We start from the raw sequence: 20,000 nt of genomic DNA on the forward strand, positions 1-20,000 counted from the left end.
TACACAAACTGCTTTGCACAGGGAGCCCTTGCTCGGGCTGGCCCCTTCAGCCTCAGCCTGCTCAAAGCCTGGCCATTTCCTGGCTGGGCTGCTTTTAACTCTTATATTTACACATGCCTGGCTGCAGGGGCAATGAGCTTTTCTGGCCGGGACACGGAGCTGGATGGACGGATTGTGTGCTGACAGTAGCAAGCAGCAAACCGGCACACAGGCCTCTGCGGCTTCCAGCTCTGGCTTGCCCCAAGTTGAATGGGGGAGATTCGTCAAAACCTGCGCAGAGAAAAAGCGGAGCAGTTGCCCGTAGCAACCGATCACATTGCTTCTTTTCATTTTTTATTTGCTACCTTTTTGAAACTGGAAGAAGCCATCTCATTGGATGCTTACGGGCAATGGGCCAACTTTTCCCCCAAAACAGGTTTTCGTAAATCTCCCCCCCCCCCCGATATTCGGGAAAGTGCCTTCCCAGGCTGGGCCAGAGGAGAAAGTGTAAAGAAACATTGCAACCTGTCTACAGCACCCGGTATTCCCAGGAGGTCAACCATCCCAGTACTGTCCGAGCCCGACCCTGCTTGGCTTCCGAGATCAGACGAGATCGGGCGTGTTCAGGGTGGTGTGGCCGTAGGCAGAGACGAGCCTCTCATTTGCAGCTCTTCTACTCTGCAGCCTGCCTGCCTGCCTGCCTGCTGCTCAGCACTGGGCCTGCTTCCTGCCCCCCTCCTTTCCACGCACTCAGCCCAGCTCCAAGGCTGCTTCAGCTCACTGGCTCTATGGCTTACGTACACAAACTGCTTTGCACAGGGAGCCCTTGCTCGGGCTGGCCCCTTCAGCCTCAGCCTGCTCAAAGCCTGGCCATTTCCTGGCTGGGCTGCTTTTAACTCTTATATTTACACATGCCTGGCTGCAGGGGCAATGAGCTTTTCTGGCCGGGACACGGAGCTGGATGGACGGATTGTGTGCTGACAGTAGCAAGCAGCAAACCGGCACACAGGCCTCTGCGGCTTCCAGCTCTGGCTTGCCCCAAGTTGAATGGGGGAGATTCGTCAAAACCTGCGCAGAGAAAAAGCGGAGCAGTTGCCCGTAGCAACCGATCACATTGCTTCTTTTAATTTTTTATTTGCTACCTTTTTGAAACTGGAAGAAGCCATCTCATTGGATGCTTACGGGCAATGGGCCAACTTTTCCCCCAAAACAGGTTTTCGTAAATCTCCCCCCCCCCCCGATATTCGGGAAAGTGCCTTCCCAGGCTGGGCCAGAGGAGAAAGTGTAAAGAAACATCGCAACCTGTCTACAGCACCCGGTATTCCCTGGAGGTCAACCATCCCAGTACTGTCCGAGCCCGACCCTGCTTGGCTTCCGAGATCAGACGAGATCGGGCGTGTTCAGGGTGGTGTGGCCGTAGGCAGAGACGAGCCTCTCATTTGCAGCTCTTCTACTCTGCAGCCTGCCTGCCTGCCTGCTGCTCAGCACTGGGCCTGCTTCCTGCCCCCCTCCTTTCCACGCACTCAGCCCAGCTCCAAGGCTGCTTCAGCTCACTGGCTCTATGGCTTACGTACACAAACTGCTTTGCACAGGGAGCCCTTGCTCGGGCTGGCCCCTTCAGCCTCAGCCTGCTCAAAGCCTGGCCATTTCCTGGCTGGGCTGCTTTTAACTCTTATATTTACACATGCCTGGCTGCAGGGGCAATGAGCTTTTCTGGCCGGGACACGGAGCTGGATGGACGGATTGTGTGCTGACAGTAGCAAGCAGCAAACCGGCACACAGGCCTCTGCGGCTTCCAGCTCTGGCTTGCCCCAAGTTGAATGGGGGAGATTCGTCAAAACCTGCGCAGAGAAAAAGCGGAGCAGTTGCCCGTAGCAACCGATCACATTGCTTCTTTTCATTTTTTATTTGCTACCTTTTGGAAACTGGAAGAAGCCATCTCATTGGATGCTTACGGGCAATGGGCCAACTTTTCCCCCAAAACAGGTTTTCGTAAATCTCCCCCCCCCCCCCCCCGATATTCGGGAAAGTGCCTTCCCAGGCTGGGCCAGAGGAGAAAGTGTAAAGAAACATCGCAACCTGTCTACAGCACCCGGTATTCCCAGGAGGTCAACCATCCCAGTACTGTCCGAGCCCGACCCTGCTTGGCTTCCGAGATCAGACGAGATCGGGCATACCCAGGGTGGTGTGGCCGGTAGACACTGGCTGGCCCCACTCTGTCGCACAAGCAGCTTTCCTCCAGGCCGCGGACCGTTGCGCAAAGGGCTGGACAGCAGGTAGCGCACCCCTGCGTACATTGCAGGTGAGCCCTGGGGACGTGCAGGGACTCAAGCTGATAGGACTGTAGGAGCATATCCCGTACTGTGACGTCACATAAACAACACAAGGGAGAAAGGCCATAAAAAAAGAAGAAAAGAAGCAAATGTGCAGCTAAGAAAGTGAATGTAAAAAAGGCATAGGGGAGACTGACCCCTGCTGGTTGAAGTGAGAAAAAGCAAAAAGCCTACAGCACCTGGTATTCCCAGGCGGTCTCCCATCCAAGTACTAACCAGGCCCGACCCTGCTTAGCTTCCGAGATCAGACGAGATCGGGCGTGTTCAGGGTGGTGTGGCCCTAGGCAGAGACGAGCCTCTCATTTGCAGCTCTTCTACTCTGCAGCCTGCCTGCCTGCCTGCCTGCTGCTCAGCACTGGGCCTGCTTCCTGCCCCCCTCCTTTCCACGCACTCAGCCCAGCTCCAAGGCTGCTTCAGCTCACTGGCTCTATGGCTTACGTACACAAAGTGCTTTGCACAGGGAGCCCTTGCTCGGGCTGGCCCCTTCAGCCTCAGCCTGCTCAAAGCCTGGCCATTTCCTGGCTGGGCTGCTTTTAACTCTTATATTTACACATGCCTGGCTGCAGGGGCAATGAGCTTTTCTGGCCGGGACACGGAGCTGGATGGACGGATTGTGTGCTGACAGTAGCAAGCAGCAAACCGGCACACAGGCCTCTGCGGCTTCCAGCTCTGGCTTGCCCCAAGTTGAATGGGGGAGATTCGTCAAAACCTGCGCAGAGAAAAAGCGGAGCAGTTGCCCGTAGCAACCGATCACATTGCTTCTTTTCATTTTTTATTTGCTACCTTTTTGAAACTGGAAGAAGCCATCTCATTGGATGCTTACGGGCAATGGGCCAACTTTTCCCCCAAAACAGGTTTTCGTAAATCTCCCCCCCCCCCCCGATATTCGGGAAAGTGCCTTCCCAGGCTGGGCCAGAGGAGAAAGTGTAAAGAAACATTGCAACCTGTCTACAGCACCCGGTATTCCCAGGAGGTCAACCATCCCAGTACTGTCCGAGCCCGACCCTGCTTGGCTTCCGAGATCAGACGAGATCGGGCGTGTTCAGGGTGGTGTGGCCGTAGGCAGAGACGAGCCTCTCATTTGCAGCTCTTCTACTCTGCAGCCTGCCTGCCTGCCTGCCTGCTGCTCAGCACTGGGCCTGCTTCCTGCCCCCCTCCTTTCCACGCACTCAGCCCAGCTCCAAGGCTGCTTCAGCTCACTGGCTCTATGGCTTACGTACACAAACTGCTTTGCACAGGGAGCCCTTGCTCGGGCTGGCCCCTTCAGCCTCAGCCTGCTCAAAGCCTGGCCATTTCCTGGCTGGGCTGCTTTTAACTCTTATATTTACACATGCCTGGCTGCAGGGGCAATGAGCTTTTCTGGCCGGGACACGGAGCTGGATGGACGGATTGTGTGCTGACAGTAGCAAGCAGCAAACCGGCACACAGGCCTCTGCGGCTTCCAGCTCTGGCTTGCCCCAAGTTGAATGGGGGAGATTCGTCAAAACCTGCGCAGAGAAAAAGCGGAGCAGTTGCCCGTAGCAACCGATCACATTGCTTCTTTTAATTTTTTATTTGCTACCTTTTTGAAACTGGAAGAAGCCATCTCATTGGATGCTTACGGGCAATGGGCCAACTTTTCCCCCAAAACAGGTTTTCGTAAATCTCCCCCCCCCCCCGATATTCGGGAAAGTGCCTTCCCAGGCTGGGCCAGAGGAGAAAGTGTAAAGAAACATCGCAACCTGTCTACAGCACCCGGTATTCCCTGGAGGTCAACCATCCCAGTACTGTCCGAGCCCGACCCTGCTTGGCTTCCGAGATCAGACGAGATCGGGCGTGTTCAGGGTGGTGTGGCCGTAGGCAGAGACGAGCCTCTCATTTGCAGCTCTTCTACTCTGCAGCCTGCCTGCCTGCCTGCTGCTCAGCACTGGGCCTGCTTCCTGCCCCCCTCCTTTCCACGCACTCAGCCCAGCTCCAAGGCTGCTTCAGCTCACTGGCTCTATGGCTTACGTACACAAACTGCTTTGCACAGGGAGCCCTTGCTCGGGCTGGCCCCTTCAGCCTCAGCCTGCTCAAAGCCTGGCCATTTCCTGGCTGGGCTGCTTTTAACTCTTATATTTACACATGCCTGGCTGCAGGGGCAATGAGCTTTTCTGGCCGGGACACGGAGCTGGATGGACGGATTGTGTGCTGACAGTAGCAAGCAGCAAACCGGCACACAGGCCTCTGCGGCTTCCAGCTCTGGCTTGCCCCAAGTTGAATGGGGGAGATTCGTCAAAACCTGCGCAGAGAAAAAGCGGAGCAGTTGCCCGTAGCAACCGATCACATTGCTTCTTTTCATTTTTTATTTGCTACCTTTTTGAAACTGGAAGAAGCCATCTCATTGGATGCTTACGGGCAATGGGCCAACTTTTCCCCCAAAACAGGTTTTCGTAAATCTCCCCCCCCCCCCGATATTCGGGAAAGTGCCTTCCCAGGCTGGGCCAGAGGAGAAAGTGTAAAGAAACATTGCAACCTGTCTACAGCACCCGGTATTCCCAGGAGGTCAACCATCCCAGTACTGTCCGAGCCCGACCCTGCTTGGCTTCCGAGATCAGACGAGATCGGGCGTGTTCAGGGTGGTGTGGCCGTAGGCAGAGACGAGCCTCTCATTTGCAGCTCTTCTACTCTGCAGCCTGCCTGCCTGCTGCTCAGCACTGGGCCTGCTTCCTGCCCCCCTCCTTTCCACGCACTCAGCCCAGCTCCAAGGCTGCTTCAGCTCACTGGCTCTATGGCTTACGTACACAAACTGCTTTGCACAGGGAGCCCTTGCTCGGGCTGGCCCCTTCAGCCTCAGCCTGCTCAAAGCCTGGCCATTTCCTGGCTGGGCTGCTTTTAACTCTTATATTTACACATGCCTGGCTGCAGGGGCAATGAGCTTTTCTGGCCGGGACACGGAGCTGGATGGACGGATTGTGTGCTGACAGTAGCAAGCAGCAAACCGGCACACAGGCCTCTGCGGCTTCCAGCTCTGGCTTGCCCCAAGTTGAATGGGGGAGATTCGTCAAAACCTGCGCAGAGAAAAAGCGGAGCAGTTGCCCGTAGCAACCGATCACATTGCTTCTTTTAATTTTTTATTTGCTACCTTTTTGAAACTGGAAGAAGCCATCTCATTGGATGCTTACGGGCAATGGGCCAACTTTTCCCCCAAAACAGGTTTTCGTAAATCTCCCCCCCCCCCCGATATTCGGGAAAGTGCCTTCCCAGGCTGGGCCAGAGGAGAAAGTGTAAAGAAACATCGCAACCTGTCTACAGCACCCGGTATTCCCTGGAGGTCAACCATCCCAGTACTGTCCGAGCCCGACCCTGCTTGGCTTCCGAGATCAGACGAGATCGGGCGTGTTCAGGGTGGTGTGGCCGTAGGCAGAGACGAGCCTCTCATTTGCAGCTCTTCTACTCTGCAGCCTGCCTGCCTGCCTGCTGCTCAGCACTGGGCCTGCTTCCTGCCCCCCTCCTTTCCACGCACTCAGCCCAGCTCCAAGGCTGCTTCAGCTCACTGGCTCTATGGCTTACGTACACAAACTGCTTTGCACAGGGAGCCCTTGCTCGGGCTGGCCCCTTCAGCCTCAGCCTGCTCAAAGCCTGGCCATTTCCTGGCTGGGCTGCTTTTAACTCTTATATTTACACATGCCTGGCTGCAGGGGCAATGAGCTTTTCTGGCCGGGACACGGAGCTGGATGGACGGATTGTGTGCTGACAGTAGCAAGCAGCAAACCGGCACACAGGCCTCTGCGGCTTCCAGCTCTGGCTTGCCCCAAGTTGAATGGGGGAGATTCGTCAAAACCTGCGCAGAGAAAAAGCGGAGCAGTTGCCCGTAGCAACCGATCACATTGCTTCTTTTCATTTTTTATTTGCTACCTTTTTGAAACTGGAAGAAGCCATCTCATTGGATGCTTACGGGCAATGGGCCAACTTTTCCCCCAAAACAGGTTTTCGTAAATCTCCCCCCCCCCCCCCCGATATTCGGGAAAGTGCCTTCCCAGGCTGGGCCAGAGGAGAAAGTGTAAAGAAACATCGCAACCTGTCTACAGCACCCGGTATTCCCAGGAGGTCAACCATCCCAGTACTGTCCGAGCCCGACCCTGCTTGGCTTCCGAGATCAGACGAGATCGGGCATACCCAGGGTGGTGTGGCCGGTAGACACTGGCTGGCCCCACTCTGTCGCACAAGCAGCTTTCCTCCAGGCCGCGGACCGTTGCGCAAAGGGCTGGACAGCAGGTAGCGCACCCCTGCGTACATTGCAGGTGAGCCCTGGGGACGTGCAGGGACTCAAGCTGATAGGACTGTAGGAGCATATCCCGTACTGTGACGTCACATAAACAACACAAGGGAGAAAGGCCATAAAAAAAGAAGAAAAGAAGCAAATGTGCAGCTAAGAAAGTGAATGTAAAAAAGGCATAGGGGAGACTGACCCCTGCTGGTTGAAGTGAGAAAAAGCAAAAAGCCTACAGCACCTGGTATTCCCAGGCGGTCTCCCATCCAAGTACTAACCAGGCCCGACCCTGCTTAGCTTCCGAGATCAGACGAGATCGGGCGTGTTCAGGGTGGTGTGGCCCTAGGCAGAGACGAGCCTCTCATTTGCAGCTCTTCTACTCTGCAGCCTGCCTGCCTGCCTGCCTGCTGCTCAGCACTGGGCCTGCTTCCTGCCCCCCTCCTTTCCACGCACTCAGCCCAGCTCCAAGGCTGCTTCAGCTCACTGGCTCTATGGCTTACGTACACAAAGTGCTTTGCACAGGGAGCCCTTGCTCGGGCTGGCCCCTTCAGCCTCAGCCTGCTCAAAGCCTGGCCATTTCCTGGCTGGGCTGCTTTTAACTCTTATATTTACACATGCCTGGCTGCAGGGGCAATGAGCTTTTCTGGCCGGGACACGGAGCTGGATGGACGGATTGTGTGCTGACAGTAGCAAGCAGCAAACCGGCACACAGGCCTCTGCGGCTTCCAGCTCTGGCTTGCCCCAAGTTGAATGGGGGAGATTCGTCAAAACCTGCGCAGAGAAAAAGCGGAGCAGTTGCCCGTAGCAACCGATCACATTGCTTCTTTTCATTTTTTATTTGCTACCTTTTTGAAACTGGAAGAAGCCATCTCATTGGATGCTTACGGGCAATGGGCCAACTTTTCCCCCAAAACAGGTTTTCGTAAATCTCCCCCCCCCCCCCGATATTCGGGAAAGTGCCTTCCCAGGCTGGGCCAGAGGAGAAAGTGTAAAGAAACATTGCAACCTGTCTACAGCACCCGGTATTCCCAGGAGGTCAACCATCCCAGTACTGTCCGAGCCCGACCCTGCTTGGCTTCCGAGATCAGACGAGATCGGGCGTGTTCAGGGTGGTGTGGCCGTAGGCAGAGACGAGCCTCTCATTTGCAGCTCTTCTACTCTGCAGCCTGCCTGCCTGCCTGCCTGCTGCTCAGCACTGGGCCTGCTTCCTGCCCCCCTCCTTTCCACGCACTCAGCCCAGCTCCAAGGCTGCTTCAGCTCACTGGCTCTATGGCTTACGTACACAAACTGCTTTGCACAGGGAGCCCTTGCTCGGGCTGGCCCCTTCAGCCTCAGCCTGCTCAAAGCCTGGCCATTTCCTGGCTGGGCTGCTTTTAACTCTTATATTTACACATGCCTGGCTGCAGGGGCAATGAGCTTTTCTGGCCGGGACACGGAGCTGGATGGACGGATTGTGTGCTGACAGTAGCAAGCAGCAAACCGGCACACAGGCCTCTGCGGCTTCCAGCTCTGGCTTGCCCCAAGTTGAATGGGGGAGATTCGTCAAAACCTGCGCAGAGAAAAAGCGGAGCAGTTGCCCGTAGCAACCGATCACATTGCTTCTTTTAATTTTTTATTTGCTACCTTTTTGAAACTGGAAGAAGCCATCTCATTGGATGCTTACGGGCAATGGGCCAACTTTTCCCCCAAAACAGGTTTTCGTAAATCTCCCCCCCCCCCCGATATTCGGGAAAGTGCCTTCCCAGGCTGGGCCAGAGGAGAAAGTGTAAAGAAACATCGCAACCTGTCTACAGCACCCGGTATTCCCTGGAGGTCAACCATCCCAGTACTGTCCGAGCCCGACCCTGCTTGGCTTCCGAGATCAGACGAGATCGGGCGTGTTCAGGGTGGTGTGGCCGTAGGCAGAGACGAGCCTCTCATTTGCAGCTCTTCTACTCTGCAGCCTGCCTGCCTGCCTGCTGCTCAGCACTGGGCCTGCTTCCTGCCCCCCTCCTTTCCACGCACTCAGCCCAGCTCCAAGGCTGCTTCAGCTCACTGGCTCTATGGCTTACGTACACAAACTGCTTTGCACAGGGAGCCCTTGCTCGGGCTGGCCCCTTCAGCCTCAGCCTGCTCAAAGCCTGGCCATTTCCTGGCTGGGCTGCTTTTAACTCTTATATTTACACATGCCTGGCTGCAGGGGCAATGAGCTTTTCTGGCCGGGACACGGAGCTGGATGGACGGATTGTGTGCTGACAGTAGCAAGCAGCAAACCGGCACACAGGCCTCTGCGGCTTCCAGCTCTGGCTTGCCCCAAGTTGAATGGGGGAGATTCGTCAAAACCTGCGCAGAGAAAAAGCGGAGCAGTTGCCCGTAGCAACCGATCACATTGCTTCTTTTCATTTTTTATTTGCTACCTTTTTGAAACTGGAAGAAGCCATCTCATTGGATGCTTACGGGCAATGGGCCAACTTTTCCCCCAAAACAGGTTTTCGTAAATCTCCCCCCCCCCCCCCCCCCCCCGATATTCGGGAAAGTGCCTTCCCAGGCTGGGCCAGAGGAGAAAGTGTAAAGAAACATCGCAACCTGTCTACAGCACCCGGTATTCCCAGGAGGTCAACCATCCCAGTACTGTCCGAGCCCGACCCTGCTTGGCTTCCGAGATCAGACGAGATCGGGCATACCCAGGGTGGTGTGGCCGGTAGACACTGGCTGGCCCCACTCTGTCGCACAAGCAGCTTTCCTCCAGGCCGCGGACCGTTGCGCAAAGGGCTGGACAGCAGGTAGCGCACCCCTGCGTACATTGCAGGTGAGCCCTGGGGACGTGCAGGGACTCAAGCTGATAGGACTGTAGGAGCATATCCCGTACTGTGACGTCACATAAACAACACAAGGGAGAAAGGCCATAAAAAAAGAAGAAAAGAAGCAAATGTGCAGCTAAGAAAGTGAATGTAAAAAAGGCATAGGGGAGACTGACCCCTGCTGGTTGAAGTGAGAAAAAGCAAAAAGCCTACAGCACCTGGTATTCCCAGGCGGTCTCCCATCCAAGTACTAACCAGGCCCGACCCTGCTTAGCTTCCGAGATCAGACGAGATCGGGCGTGTTCAGGGTGGTGTGGCCCTAGGCAGAGACGAGCCTCTCATTTGCAGCTCTTCTACTCTGCAGCCTGCCTGCCTGCCTGCCTGCTGCTCAGCACTGGGCCTGCTTCCTGCCCCCCTCCTTTCCACGCACTCAGCCCAGCTCCAAGGCTGCTTCAGCTCACTGGCTCTATGGCTTACGTACACAAAGTGCTTTGCACAGGGAGCCCTTGCTCGGGCTGGCCCCTTCAGCCTCAGCCTGCTCAAAGCCTGGCCATTTCCTGGCTGGGCTGCTTTTAACTCTTATATTTACACATGCCTGGCTGCAGGGGCAATGAGCTTTTCTGGCCGGGACACGGAGCTGGATGGACGGATTGTGTGCTGACAGTAGCAAGCAGCAAACCGGCACACAGGCCTCTGCGGCTTCCAGCTCTGGCTTGCCCCAAGTTGAATGGGGGAGATTCGTCAAAACCTGCGCAGAGAAAAAGCGGAGCAGTTGCCCGTAGCAACCGATCACATTGCTTCTTTTCATTTTTTATTTGCTACCTTTTTGAAACTGGAAGAAGCCATCTCATTGGATGCTTACGGGCAATGGGCCAACTTTTCCCCCAAAACAGGTTTTCGTAAATCTCCCCCCCCCCCCCGATATTCGGGAAAGTGCCTTCCCAGGCTGGGCCAGAGGAGAAAGTGTAAAGAAACATTGCAACCTGTCTACAGCACCCGGTATTCCCAGGAGGTCAACCATCCCAGTACTGTCCGAGCCCGACCCTGCTTGGCTTCCGAGATCAGACGAGATCGGGCGTGTTCAGGGTGGTGTGGCCGTAGGCAGAGATGAGCCTCTCATTTGCAGCTCTTCTACTCTGCAGCCTGCCTGCCTGCCTGCCTGCTGCTCAGCACTGGGCCTGCTTCCTGCCCCCCTCCTTTCCACGCACTCAGCCCAGCTCCAAGGCTGCTTCAGCTCACTGGCTCTATGGCTTACGTACACAAACTGCTTTGCACAGGGAGCCCTTGCTCGGGCTGGCCCCTTCAGCCTCAGCCTGCTCAAAGCCTGGCCATTTCCTGGCTGGGCTGCTTTTAACTCTTATATTTACACATGCCTGGCTGCAGGGGCAATGAGCTTTTCTGGCCGGGACACGGAGCTGGATGGACGGATTGTGTGCTGACAGTAGCAAGCAGCAAACCGGCACACAGGCCTCTGCGGCTTCCAGCTCTGGCTTGCCCCAAGTTGAATGGGGGAGATTCGTCAAAACCTGCGCAGAGAAAAAGCGGAGCAGTTGCCCGTAGCAACCGATCACATTGCTTCTTTTAATTTTTTATTTGCTACCTTTTTGAAACTGGAAGAAGCCATCTCATTGGATGCTTACGGGCAATGGGCCAACTTTTCCCCCAAAACAGGTTTTCGTAAATCTCCCCCCCCCCCCGATATTCGGGAAAGTGCCTTCCCAGGCTGGGCCAGAGGAGAAAGTGTAAAGAAACATCGCAACCTGTCTACAGCACCCGGTATTCCCTGGAGGTCAACCATCCCAGTACTGTCCGAGCCCGACCCTGCTTGGCTTCCGAGATCAGACGAGATCGGGCGTGTTCAGGGTGGTGTGGCCGTAGGCAGAGACGAGCCTCTCATTTGCAGCTCTTCTACTCTGCAGCCTGCCTGCCTGCCTGCTGCTCAGCACTGGGCCTGCTTCCTGCCCCCCTCCTTTCCACGCACTCAGCCCAGCTCCAAGGCTGCTTCAGCTCACTGGCTCTATGGCTTACGTACACAAACTGCTTTGCACAGGGAGCCCTTGCTCGGGCTGGCCCCTTCAGCCTCAGCCTGCTCAAAGCCTGGCCATTTCCTGGCTGGGCTGCTTTTAACTCTTATATTTACACATGCCTGGCTGCAGGGGCAATGAGCTTTTCTGGCCGGGACACGGAGCTGGATGGACGGATTGTGTGCTGACAGTAGCAAGCAGCAAACCGGCACACAGGCCTCTGCGGCTTCCAGCTCTGGCTTGCCCCAAGTTGAATGGGGGAGATTCGTCAAAACCTGCGCAGAGAAAAAGCGGAGCAGTTGCCCGTAGCAACCGATCACATTGCTTCTTTTCATTTTTTATTTGCTACCTTTTTGAAACTGGAAGAAGCCATCTCATTGGATGCTTACGGGCAATGGGCCAACTTTTCCCCCAAAACAGGTTTTCGTAAATCTCCCCCCCCCCCCCGATATTCGGGAAAGTGCCTTCCCAGGCTGGGCCAGAGGAGAAAGTGTAAAGAAACATTGCAACCTGTCTACAGCACCCGGTATTCCCAGGAGGTCAACCATCCCAGTACTGTCCGAGCCCGACCCTGCTTGGCTTCCGAGATCAGACGAGATCGGGCGTGTTCAGGGTGGTGTGGCCGTAGGCAGAGATGAGCCTCTCATTTGCAGCTCTTCTACTCTGCAGCCTGCCTGCCTGCCTGCCTGCTGCTCAGCACTGGGCCTGCTTCCTGCCCCCCTCCTTTCCACGCACTCAGCCCAGCTCCAAGGCTGCTTCAGCTCACTGGCTCTATGGCTTACGTACACAAACTGCTTTGCACAGGGAGCCCTTGCTCGGGCTGGCCCCTTCAGCCTCAGCCTGCTCAAAGCCTGGCCATTTCCTGGCTGGGCTGCTTTTAACTCTTATATTTACACATGCCTGGCTGCAGGGGCAATGAGCTTTTCTGGCCGGGACACGGAGCTGGATGGACGGATTGTGTGCTGACAGTAGCAAGCAGCAAACCGGCACACAGGCCTCTGCGGCTTCCAGCTCTGGCTTGCCCCAAGTTGAATGGGGGAGATTCGTCAAAACCTGCGCAGAGAAAAAGCGGAGCAGTTGCCCGTAGCAACCGATCACATTGCTTCTTTTAATTTTTTATTTGCTACCTTTTTGAAACTGGAAGAAGCCATCTCATTGGATGCTTACGGGCAATGGGCCAACTTTTCCCCCAAAACAGGTTTTCGTAAATCTCCCCCCCCCCCCGATATTCGGGAAAGTGCCTTCCCAGGCTGGGCCAGAGGAGAAAGTGTAAAGAAACATCGCAACCTGTCTACAGCACCCGGTATTCCCTGGAGGTCAACCATCCCAGTACTGTCCGAGCCCGACCCTGCTTGGCTTCCGAGATCAGACGAGATCGGGCGTGTTCAGGGTGGTGTGGCCGTAGGCAGAGACGAGCCTCTCATTTGCAGCTCTTCTACTCTGCAGCCTGCCTGCCTGCCTGCTGCTCAGCACTGGGCCTGCTTCCTGCCCCCCTCCTTTCCACGCACTCAGCCCAGCTCCAAGGCTGCTTCAGCTCACTGGCTCTATGGCTTACGTACACAAACTGCTTTGCACAGGGAGCCCTTGCTCGGGCTGGCCCCTTCAGCCTCAGCCTGCTCAAAGCCTGGCCATTTCCTGGCTGGGCTGCTTTTAACTCTTATATTTACACATGCCTGGCTGCAGGGGCAATGAGCTTTTCTGGCCGGGACACGGAGCTGGATGGACGGATTGTGTGCTGACAGTAGCAAGCAGCAAACCGGCACACAGGCCTCTGCGGCTTCCAGCTCTGGCTTGCCCCAAGTTGAATGGGGGAGATTCGTCAAAACCTGCGCAGAGAAAAAGCGGAGCAGTTGCCCGTAGCAACCGATCACATTGCTTCTTTTCATTTTTTATTTGCTACCTTTTTGAAACTGGAAGAAGCCATCTCATTGGATGCTTACGGGCAATGGGCCAACTTTTCCCCCAAAACAGGTTTTCGTAAATCTCCCCCCCCCCCCGATATTCGGGAAAGTGCCTTCCCAGGCTGGGCCAGAGGAGAAAGTGTAAAGAAACATCGCAACCTGTCTACAGCACCCGGTATTCCCTGGAGGTCAACCATCCCAGTACTGTCCGAGCCCGACCCTGCTTGGCTTCCGAGATCAGACGAGATCGGGCGTGTTCAGGGTGGTGTGGCCGTAGGCAGAGACGAGCCTCTCATTTGCAGCTCTTCTACTCTGCAGCCTGCCTGCCTGCCTGCTGCTCAGCACTGGGCCTGCTTCCTGCCCCCCTCCTTTCCACGCACTCAGCCCAGCTCCAAGGCTGCTTCAGCTCACTGGCTCTATGGCTTACGTACACAAACTGCTTTGCACAGGGAGCCCTTGCTCGGGCTGGCCCCTTCAGCCTCAGCCTGCTCAAAGCCTGGCCATTTCCTGGCTGGGCTGCTTTTAACTCTTATATTTACACATGCCTGGCTGCAGGGGCAATGAGCTTTTCTGGCCGGGACACGGAGCTGGATGGACGGATTGTGTGCTGACAGTAGCAAGCAGCAAACCGGCACACAGGCCTCTGCGGCTTCCAGCTCTGGCTTGCCCCAAGTTGAATGGGGGAGATTCGTCAAAACCTGCGCAGAGAAAAAGCGGAGCAGTTGCCCGTAGCAACCGATCACATTGCTTCTTTTCATTTTTTATTTGCTACCTTTTTGAAACTGGAAGAAGCCATCTCATTGGATGCTTACGGGCAATGGGCCAACTTTTCCCCCAAAACAGGTTTTCGTAAATCTCCCCCCCCCCCCGATATTCGGGAAAGTGCCTTCCCAGGCTGGGCCAGAGGAGAAAGTGTAAAGAAACATTGCAACCTGTCTACAGCACCCGGTATTCCCAGGAGGTCAACCATCCCAGTACTGTCCGAGCCCGACCCTGCTTGGCTTCCGAGATCAGACGAGATCGGGCGTGTTCAGGGTGGTGTGGCCGTAGGCAGAGATGAGCCTCTCATTTGCAGCTCTTCTACTCTGCAGCCTGCCTGCCTGCCTGCCTGCTGCTCAGCACTGGGCCTGCTTCCTGCCCCCCTCCTTTCCACGCACTCAGCCCAGCTCCAAGGCTGCTTCAGCTCACTGGCTCTATGGCTTACGTACACAAACTGCTTTGCACAGGGAGCCCTTGCTCGGGCTGGCCCCTTCAGCCTCAGCCTGCTCAAAGCCTGGCCATTTCCTGGCTGGGCTGCTTTTAACTCTTATATTTACACATGCCTGGCTGCAGGGGCAATGAGCTTTTCTGGCCGGGACACGGAGCTGGATGGACGGATTGTGTGCTGACAGTAGCAAGCAGCAAACCGGCACACAGGCCTCTGCGGCTTCCAGCTCTGGCTTGCCCCAAGTTGAATGGGGGAGATTCGTCAAAACCTGCGCAGAGAAAAAGCGGAGCAGTTGCCCGTAGCAACCGATCACATTGCTTCTTTTAATTTTTTATTTGCTACCTTTTTGAAACTGGAAGAAGCCATCTCATTGGATGCTTACGGGCAATGGGCCAACTTTTCCCCCAAAACAGGTTTTCGTAAATCTCCCCCCCCCCCCGATATTCGGGAAAGTGCCTTCCCAGGCTGGGCCAGAGGAGAAAGTGTAAAGAAACATCGCAACCTGTCTACAGCACCCGGTATTCCCTGGAGGTCAACCATCCCAGTACTGTCCGAGCCCGACCCTGCTTGGCTTCCGAGATCAGACGAGATCGGGCGTGTTCAGGGTGGTGTGGCCGTAGGCAGAGACGAGCCTCTCATTTGCAGCTCTTCTACTCTGCAGCCTGCCTGCCTGCCTGCTGCTCAGCACTGGGCCTGCTTCCTGCCCCCCTCCTTTCCACGCACTCAGCCCAGCTCCAAGGCTGCTTCAGCTCACTGGCTCTATGGCTTACGTACACAAACTGCTTTGCACAGGGAGCCCTTGCTCGGGCTGGCCCCTTCAGCCTCAGCCTGCTCAAAGCCTGGCCATTTCCTGGCTGGGCTGCTTTTAACTCTTATATTTACACATGCCTGGCTGCAGGGGCAATGAGCTTTTCTGGCCGGGACACGGAGCTGGATGGACGGATTGTGTGCTGACAGTAGCAAGCAGCAAACCGGCACACAGGCCTCTGCGGCTTCCAGCTCTGGCTTGCCCCAAGTTGAATGGGGGAGATTCGTCAAAACCTGCGCAGAGAAAAAGCGGAGCAGTTGCCCGTAGCAACCGATCACATTGCTTCTTTTCATTTTTTATTTGCTACCTTTTTGAAACTGGAAGAAGCCATCTCATTGGATGCTTACGGGCAATGGGCCAACTTTTCCCCCAAAACAGGTTTTCGTAAATCTCCCCCCCCCCCCGATATTCGGGAAAGTGCCTTCCCAGGCTGGGCCAGAGGAGAAAGTGTAAAGAAACATTGCAACCTGTCTACAGCACCCGGTATTCCCAGGAGGTCAACCATCCCAGTACTGTCCGAGCCCGACCCTGCTTGGCTTCCGAGATCAGACGAGATCGGGCGTGTTCAGGGTGGTGTGGCCGTAGGCAGAGATGAGCCTCTCATTTGCAGCTCTTCTACTCTGCAGCCTGCCTGCCTGCCTGCCTGCTGCTCAGCACTGGGCCTGCTTCCTGCCCCCCTCCTTTCCACGCACTCAGCCCAGCTCCAAGGCTGCTTCAGCTCACTGGCTCTATGGCTTACGTACACAAACTGCTTTGCACAGGGAGCCCTTGCTCGGGCTGGCCCCTTCAGCCTCAGCCTGCTCAAAGCCTGGCCATTTCCTGGCTGGGCTGCTTTTAACTCTTATATTTACACATGCCTGGCTGCAGGGGCAATGAGCTTTTCTGGCCGGGACACGGAGCTGGATGGACGGATTGTGTGCTGACAGTAGCAAGCAGCAAACCGGCACACAGGCCTCTGCGGCTTCCAGCTCTGGCTTGCCCCAAGTTGAATGGGGGAGATTCGTCAAAACCTGCGCAGAGAAAAAGCGGAGCAGTTGCCCGTAGCAACCGATCACATTGCTTCTTTTAATTTTTTATTTGCTACCTTTTTGAAACTGGAAGAAGCCATCTCATTGGATGCTTACGGGCAATGGGCCAACTTTTCCCCCAAAACAGGTTTTCGTAAATCTCCCCCCCCCCCCCGATATTCGGGAAAGTGCCTTCCCAGGCTGGGCCAGAGGAGAAAGTGTAAAGAAACATCGCAACCTGTCTACAGCACCCGGTATTCCCTGGAGGTCAACCATCCCAGTACTGTCCGAGCCCGACCCTGCTTGGCTTCCGAGATCAGACGAGATCGGGCGTGTTCAGGGTGGTGTGGCCGTAGGCAGAGACGAGCCTCTCATTTGCAGCTCTTCTACTCTGCAGCCTGCCTGCCTGCCTGCTGCTCAGCACTGGGCCTGCTTCCTGCCCCCCTCCTTTCCACGCACTCAGCCCAGCTCCAAGGCTGCTTCAGCTCACTGGCTCTATGGCTTACGTACACAAACTGCTTTGCACAGGGAGCCCTTGCTCGGGCTGGCCCCTTCAGCCTCAGCCTGCTCAAAGCCTGGCCATTTCCTGGCTGGGCTGCTTTTAACTCTTATATTTACACATGCCTGGCTGCAGGGGCAATGAGCTTTTCTGGCCGGGACACGGAGCTGGATGGACGGATTGTGTGCTGACAGTAGCAAGCAGCAAACCGGCACACAGGCCTCTGCGGCTTCCAGCTCTGGCTTGCCCCAAGTTGAATGGGGGAGATTCGTCAAAACCTGCGCAGAGAAAAAGCGGAGCAGTTGCCCGTAGCAACCGATCACATTGCTTCTTTTCATTTTTTATTTGCTACCTTTTTGAAACTGGAAGAAGCCATCTCATTGGATGCTTACGGGCAATGGGCCAACTTTTCCCCCAAAACAGGTTTTCGTAAATCTCCCCCCCCCCCCGGATATTCGGGAAAGAGCCTTCCCAGGCTGGGCCAGAGGAGAAAGTGTAAAGAAACATCGCAACCTGTCTACAGCACCCGGTATTCCCAGGAGGTCAACCATCCCAGTACTGTCCGAGCCCGACCCTGCTTGGCTTCCGAGATCAGACGAGATCGGGCATACCCAGGGTGGTGTGGCCGGTAGACACTGGCTGGCCCCACTCTGTCGCACAAGCAGCTTTCCTCCAGGCCGCGGACCGTTGCGCAAAGGGCTGGACAGCAGGTAGCGCACCCCTGCGTACATTGCAGGTGAGCCCTGGGGACGTGCAGGGACTCAAGCTGATAGGACTGTAGGAGCATATCCCGTACTGTGACGTCACATAAACAACACAAGGGAGAAAGGCCATAAAAAAAGAAGAAAAGAAGCAAATGTGCAGCTAAGAAAGTGAATGTAAAAAAGGCATAGGGGAGACTGACCCCTGCTGGTTGAAGTGAGAAAAAGCAAAAAGCCTACAGCACCTGGTATTCCCAGGCGGTCTCCCATCCAAGTACTAACCAGGCCCGACCCTGCTTAGCTTCCGAGATCAGACGAGATCGGGCGTGTTCAGGGTGGTGTGGCCATAGGCAGAGACAAGCCTCTCATTTGCAGCTCTTCTACTCTGCAGCCTGCCTGCCTGCCTGCCTGCCTGCTGCTCAGCACTGGGCCTGCTTCCTGCCCCCCTCCTTTCCACGCACTCAGCCCAGCTCCAAGGCTGCTTCAGCTCACTGGCTCTATGGCTTACGTACACAAACTGCTTTGCACAGGGAGCCCTTGCTCGGGCTGGCCCCTTCAGCCTCAGCCTGCTCAAAGCCTGGCCATTTCCTGGCTGGGCTGCTTTTAACTCTTATATTTACACATGCCTGGCTGCAGGGGCAATGAGCTTTTCTGGCCGGGACACGGAGCTGGATGGACGGATTGTGTGCTGACAGTAGCAAGCAGCAAACCGGCACACAGGCCTCTGCGGCTTCCAGCTCTGGCTTGCCCCAAGTTGAATGGGGGAGATTCGTCAAAACCTGCGCAGAGAAAAAGCGGAGCAGTTGCCCGTAGCAACCGATCACATTGCTTCTTTTCATTTTTTATTAGCTACCTTTTTGAAACTGGAAGAAGCCATCTCATTGGATGCTTACGGGCAATGGGCCAACTTTTCCCCCAAAACAGGTTTTCGTAAATCTCCCCCCCCCCCCCGGATATTCGGGAAAGAGCCTTCCCAGGCTGGGCCAGAGGAGAAAGTGTAAAGAAACATCACAACCTGTCTACAGCACCCGGTATTCCCAGGAGGTCAACCATCCCAGTACTGTCCGAGCCCGACCCTGCTTGGCTTCCGAGATCAGACGAGATCGGGCATACCCAGGGTGGTGTGGCCGGTAGACACTGGCTGGCCCCACTCTGTCGCACAAGCAGCTTTCCTCCAGGCCGCGGACCGTTGCGCAAAGGGCTGGACAGCAGGTAGCGCACCCCTGCGTACATTGCAGGTGAGCCCTGGGGACGTGCAGGGACTCAAGCTGATAGGACTGTAGGAGCATATCCCGTACTGTGACGTCACATAAACAACACAAGGGAGAAAGGCCATAAAAAAAGAAGAAAAGAAGCAAATGTGCAGCTAAGAAAGTGAATGTAAAAAAGGCATAGGGGAGACTGACCCCTGCTGGTTGAAGTGAGAAAAAGCAAAAAGCCTACAGCACCTGGTATTCCCAGGCGGTCTCCCATCCAAGTACTAACCAGGCCCGACCCTGCTTAGCTTCCGAGATCAGACGAGATCGGGCGTGTTCAGGGTGGTGTGGCCGTAGGCAGAGACAAGCCTCTCATTTGCAGCTCTTCTACTCTGCAGCCTGCCTGCCTGCCTGCCTGCCTGCCTGCTGCTCAGCACTGGGCCTGCTTCCTGCCCCCCTCCTTTCCACGCACTCAGCCCAGCTCCAAGGCTGCTTCAGCTCACTGGCTCTATGGCTTACGTACACAAAGTGCTTTGCACAGGGAGCCCTTGCTCGGGCTGGCCCCTTCAGCCTCAGCCTGCTCAAAGCCTGGCCATTTCCTGGCTGGGCTGCTTTTAAGTCTTATATTTACACATGCCTGGCTGCAGGGGCAATGAGCTTTTCTGGCCGGGACACGGAGCTGGATGGACGGATTGTGTGCTGACAGTAGCAAGCAGCAAACCGGCACACAGGCCTCTGCGGCTTCCAGCTCTGGCTTGCCCCAAGTTGAATGGGGGAGATTCGTCAAAACCTGCGCAGAGAAAAAGCGGAGCAGTTGCCCGTAGCAACCGATCACATTGCTTCTTTTCATTTTTTATTTGCTACCTTTTTGAAACTGGAAGAAGCCATCTCATTGGATGCTTACGGGCAATGGGCCAACTTTTCCCCCAAAACAGGTTTTCGTAAATCTCCCCCCCCCCGATATTCGGGAAAGTGCCTTCCCAGGCTGGGCCAGAGGAGAAAGTGTAAAGAAACATCGCAACCTGTCTACAGCACCCGGTATTCCCAGGAGGTCAACCATCCCAGTACTGTCCGAGCCCGACCCTGCTTGGCTTCCGAGATCAGGCATACCCAGGGTGGTGTGGCCGGTAGACACTGGCTGGCCCCACTCTGTCGCACAAGCAGCTTTCCTCCAGGCCGCGGACCGTTGCGCAAAGGGCTGGACAGCAGGTAGCGCACCCCTGCGTACATTGCAGGTGAGCCCTGGGGACGTGCAGGGACTCAAGCTGATAGGACTGTAGGAGCATATCCCGTACTGTGACGTCACATAAACAACACAAGGGAGAAAGGCCATA

At 55.7% G+C, this 20,000-nt stretch overlaps 22 non-coding genes and 6 pseudogenes across 22 annotated transcripts; all 28 read right to left on the reverse strand.

Annotated features, from left to right (window-relative positions):
* Positions 1-505: 505 nt before the first annotated feature.
* On the reverse strand, positions 506-624 carry LOC130309920 (5S ribosomal RNA). The gene has a single exon (XR_008858490.1). It is a non-coding gene; the product is annotated as a 5S ribosomal RNA (ribosomal RNA).
* A 658-nt stretch (positions 625-1,282) lies between these two features.
* LOC130309805 (5S ribosomal RNA) lies at positions 1,283-1,401 on the reverse strand. The gene has a single exon (XR_008858432.1). It is a non-coding gene; the product is annotated as a 5S ribosomal RNA (ribosomal RNA).
* A 658-nt stretch (positions 1,402-2,059) lies between these two features.
* Positions 2,060-2,179, reverse strand: LOC130309823 (5S ribosomal RNA; annotated as a pseudogene).
* A 300-nt stretch (positions 2,180-2,479) lies between these two features.
* On the reverse strand, positions 2,480-2,598 carry LOC130309911 (5S ribosomal RNA). The gene has a single exon (XR_008858481.1). It is a non-coding gene; the product is annotated as a 5S ribosomal RNA (ribosomal RNA).
* A 659-nt stretch (positions 2,599-3,257) lies between these two features.
* On the reverse strand, positions 3,258-3,376 carry LOC130309921 (5S ribosomal RNA). Its single transcript, XR_008858491.1, has one exon. It is a non-coding gene; the product is annotated as a 5S ribosomal RNA (ribosomal RNA).
* A 658-nt stretch (positions 3,377-4,034) lies between these two features.
* Positions 4,035-4,153, reverse strand: LOC130309807 (5S ribosomal RNA). Its single transcript, XR_008858434.1, has one exon. It is a non-coding gene; the product is annotated as a 5S ribosomal RNA (ribosomal RNA).
* A 654-nt stretch (positions 4,154-4,807) lies between these two features.
* LOC130309922 (5S ribosomal RNA) lies at positions 4,808-4,926 on the reverse strand. Its single transcript, XR_008858492.1, has one exon. It is a non-coding gene; the product is annotated as a 5S ribosomal RNA (ribosomal RNA).
* A 650-nt stretch (positions 4,927-5,576) lies between these two features.
* On the reverse strand, positions 5,577-5,695 carry LOC130309808 (5S ribosomal RNA). The gene has a single exon (XR_008858435.1). It is a non-coding gene; the product is annotated as a 5S ribosomal RNA (ribosomal RNA).
* Positions 5,696-6,352: 657 nt separating this feature from the next.
* Positions 6,353-6,472, reverse strand: LOC130309824 (5S ribosomal RNA; annotated as a pseudogene).
* A 300-nt stretch (positions 6,473-6,772) lies between these two features.
* On the reverse strand, positions 6,773-6,891 carry LOC130309912 (5S ribosomal RNA). Its single transcript, XR_008858482.1, has one exon. It is a non-coding gene; the product is annotated as a 5S ribosomal RNA (ribosomal RNA).
* Positions 6,892-7,550: 659 nt separating this feature from the next.
* On the reverse strand, positions 7,551-7,669 carry LOC130309923 (5S ribosomal RNA). Its single transcript, XR_008858493.1, has one exon. It is a non-coding gene; the product is annotated as a 5S ribosomal RNA (ribosomal RNA).
* A 658-nt stretch (positions 7,670-8,327) lies between these two features.
* On the reverse strand, positions 8,328-8,446 carry LOC130309809 (5S ribosomal RNA). The gene has a single exon (XR_008858436.1). It is a non-coding gene; the product is annotated as a 5S ribosomal RNA (ribosomal RNA).
* A 663-nt stretch (positions 8,447-9,109) lies between these two features.
* LOC130309825 (5S ribosomal RNA) lies at positions 9,110-9,229 on the reverse strand (annotated as a pseudogene).
* Positions 9,230-9,529: 300 nt separating this feature from the next.
* LOC130309913 (5S ribosomal RNA) lies at positions 9,530-9,648 on the reverse strand. The gene has a single exon (XR_008858483.1). It is a non-coding gene; the product is annotated as a 5S ribosomal RNA (ribosomal RNA).
* Positions 9,649-10,307: 659 nt separating this feature from the next.
* LOC130309925 (5S ribosomal RNA) lies at positions 10,308-10,426 on the reverse strand. Its single transcript, XR_008858494.1, has one exon. It is a non-coding gene; the product is annotated as a 5S ribosomal RNA (ribosomal RNA).
* Positions 10,427-11,084: 658 nt separating this feature from the next.
* Positions 11,085-11,203, reverse strand: LOC130309810 (5S ribosomal RNA). The gene has a single exon (XR_008858437.1). It is a non-coding gene; the product is annotated as a 5S ribosomal RNA (ribosomal RNA).
* A 655-nt stretch (positions 11,204-11,858) lies between these two features.
* LOC130309789 (5S ribosomal RNA) lies at positions 11,859-11,977 on the reverse strand. Its single transcript, XR_008858418.1, has one exon. It is a non-coding gene; the product is annotated as a 5S ribosomal RNA (ribosomal RNA).
* A 658-nt stretch (positions 11,978-12,635) lies between these two features.
* On the reverse strand, positions 12,636-12,754 carry LOC130309811 (5S ribosomal RNA). The gene has a single exon (XR_008858438.1). It is a non-coding gene; the product is annotated as a 5S ribosomal RNA (ribosomal RNA).
* Positions 12,755-13,408: 654 nt separating this feature from the next.
* LOC130309812 (5S ribosomal RNA) lies at positions 13,409-13,527 on the reverse strand. The gene has a single exon (XR_008858439.1). It is a non-coding gene; the product is annotated as a 5S ribosomal RNA (ribosomal RNA).
* A 654-nt stretch (positions 13,528-14,181) lies between these two features.
* LOC130309790 (5S ribosomal RNA) lies at positions 14,182-14,300 on the reverse strand. The gene has a single exon (XR_008858419.1). It is a non-coding gene; the product is annotated as a 5S ribosomal RNA (ribosomal RNA).
* A 658-nt stretch (positions 14,301-14,958) lies between these two features.
* LOC130309813 (5S ribosomal RNA) lies at positions 14,959-15,077 on the reverse strand. The gene has a single exon (XR_008858440.1). It is a non-coding gene; the product is annotated as a 5S ribosomal RNA (ribosomal RNA).
* Positions 15,078-15,731: 654 nt separating this feature from the next.
* On the reverse strand, positions 15,732-15,850 carry LOC130309791 (5S ribosomal RNA). The gene has a single exon (XR_008858420.1). It is a non-coding gene; the product is annotated as a 5S ribosomal RNA (ribosomal RNA).
* A 659-nt stretch (positions 15,851-16,509) lies between these two features.
* Positions 16,510-16,628, reverse strand: LOC130309814 (5S ribosomal RNA). Its single transcript, XR_008858441.1, has one exon. It is a non-coding gene; the product is annotated as a 5S ribosomal RNA (ribosomal RNA).
* Positions 16,629-17,283: 655 nt separating this feature from the next.
* LOC130309826 (5S ribosomal RNA) lies at positions 17,284-17,403 on the reverse strand (annotated as a pseudogene).
* A 300-nt stretch (positions 17,404-17,703) lies between these two features.
* Positions 17,704-17,822, reverse strand: LOC130309906 (5S ribosomal RNA). Its single transcript, XR_008858477.1, has one exon. It is a non-coding gene; the product is annotated as a 5S ribosomal RNA (ribosomal RNA).
* Positions 17,823-18,486: 664 nt separating this feature from the next.
* LOC130309827 (5S ribosomal RNA) lies at positions 18,487-18,606 on the reverse strand (annotated as a pseudogene).
* Positions 18,607-18,906: 300 nt separating this feature from the next.
* LOC130309884 (5S ribosomal RNA) lies at positions 18,907-19,025 on the reverse strand. Its single transcript, XR_008858456.1, has one exon. It is a non-coding gene; the product is annotated as a 5S ribosomal RNA (ribosomal RNA).
* Positions 19,026-19,689: 664 nt separating this feature from the next.
* Positions 19,690-19,799, reverse strand: LOC130309880 (5S ribosomal RNA; annotated as a pseudogene).
* Positions 19,800-20,000: the final 201 nt, after the last annotated feature.

This window comes from Hyla sarda, unplaced genomic scaffold (genome assembly GCF_029499605.1).
Source record: "Hyla sarda isolate aHylSar1 unplaced genomic scaffold, aHylSar1.hap1 scaffold_1542, whole genome shotgun sequence".
NCBI lineage: Eukaryota > Metazoa > Chordata > Amphibia > Anura > Hylidae > Hyla > Hyla sarda.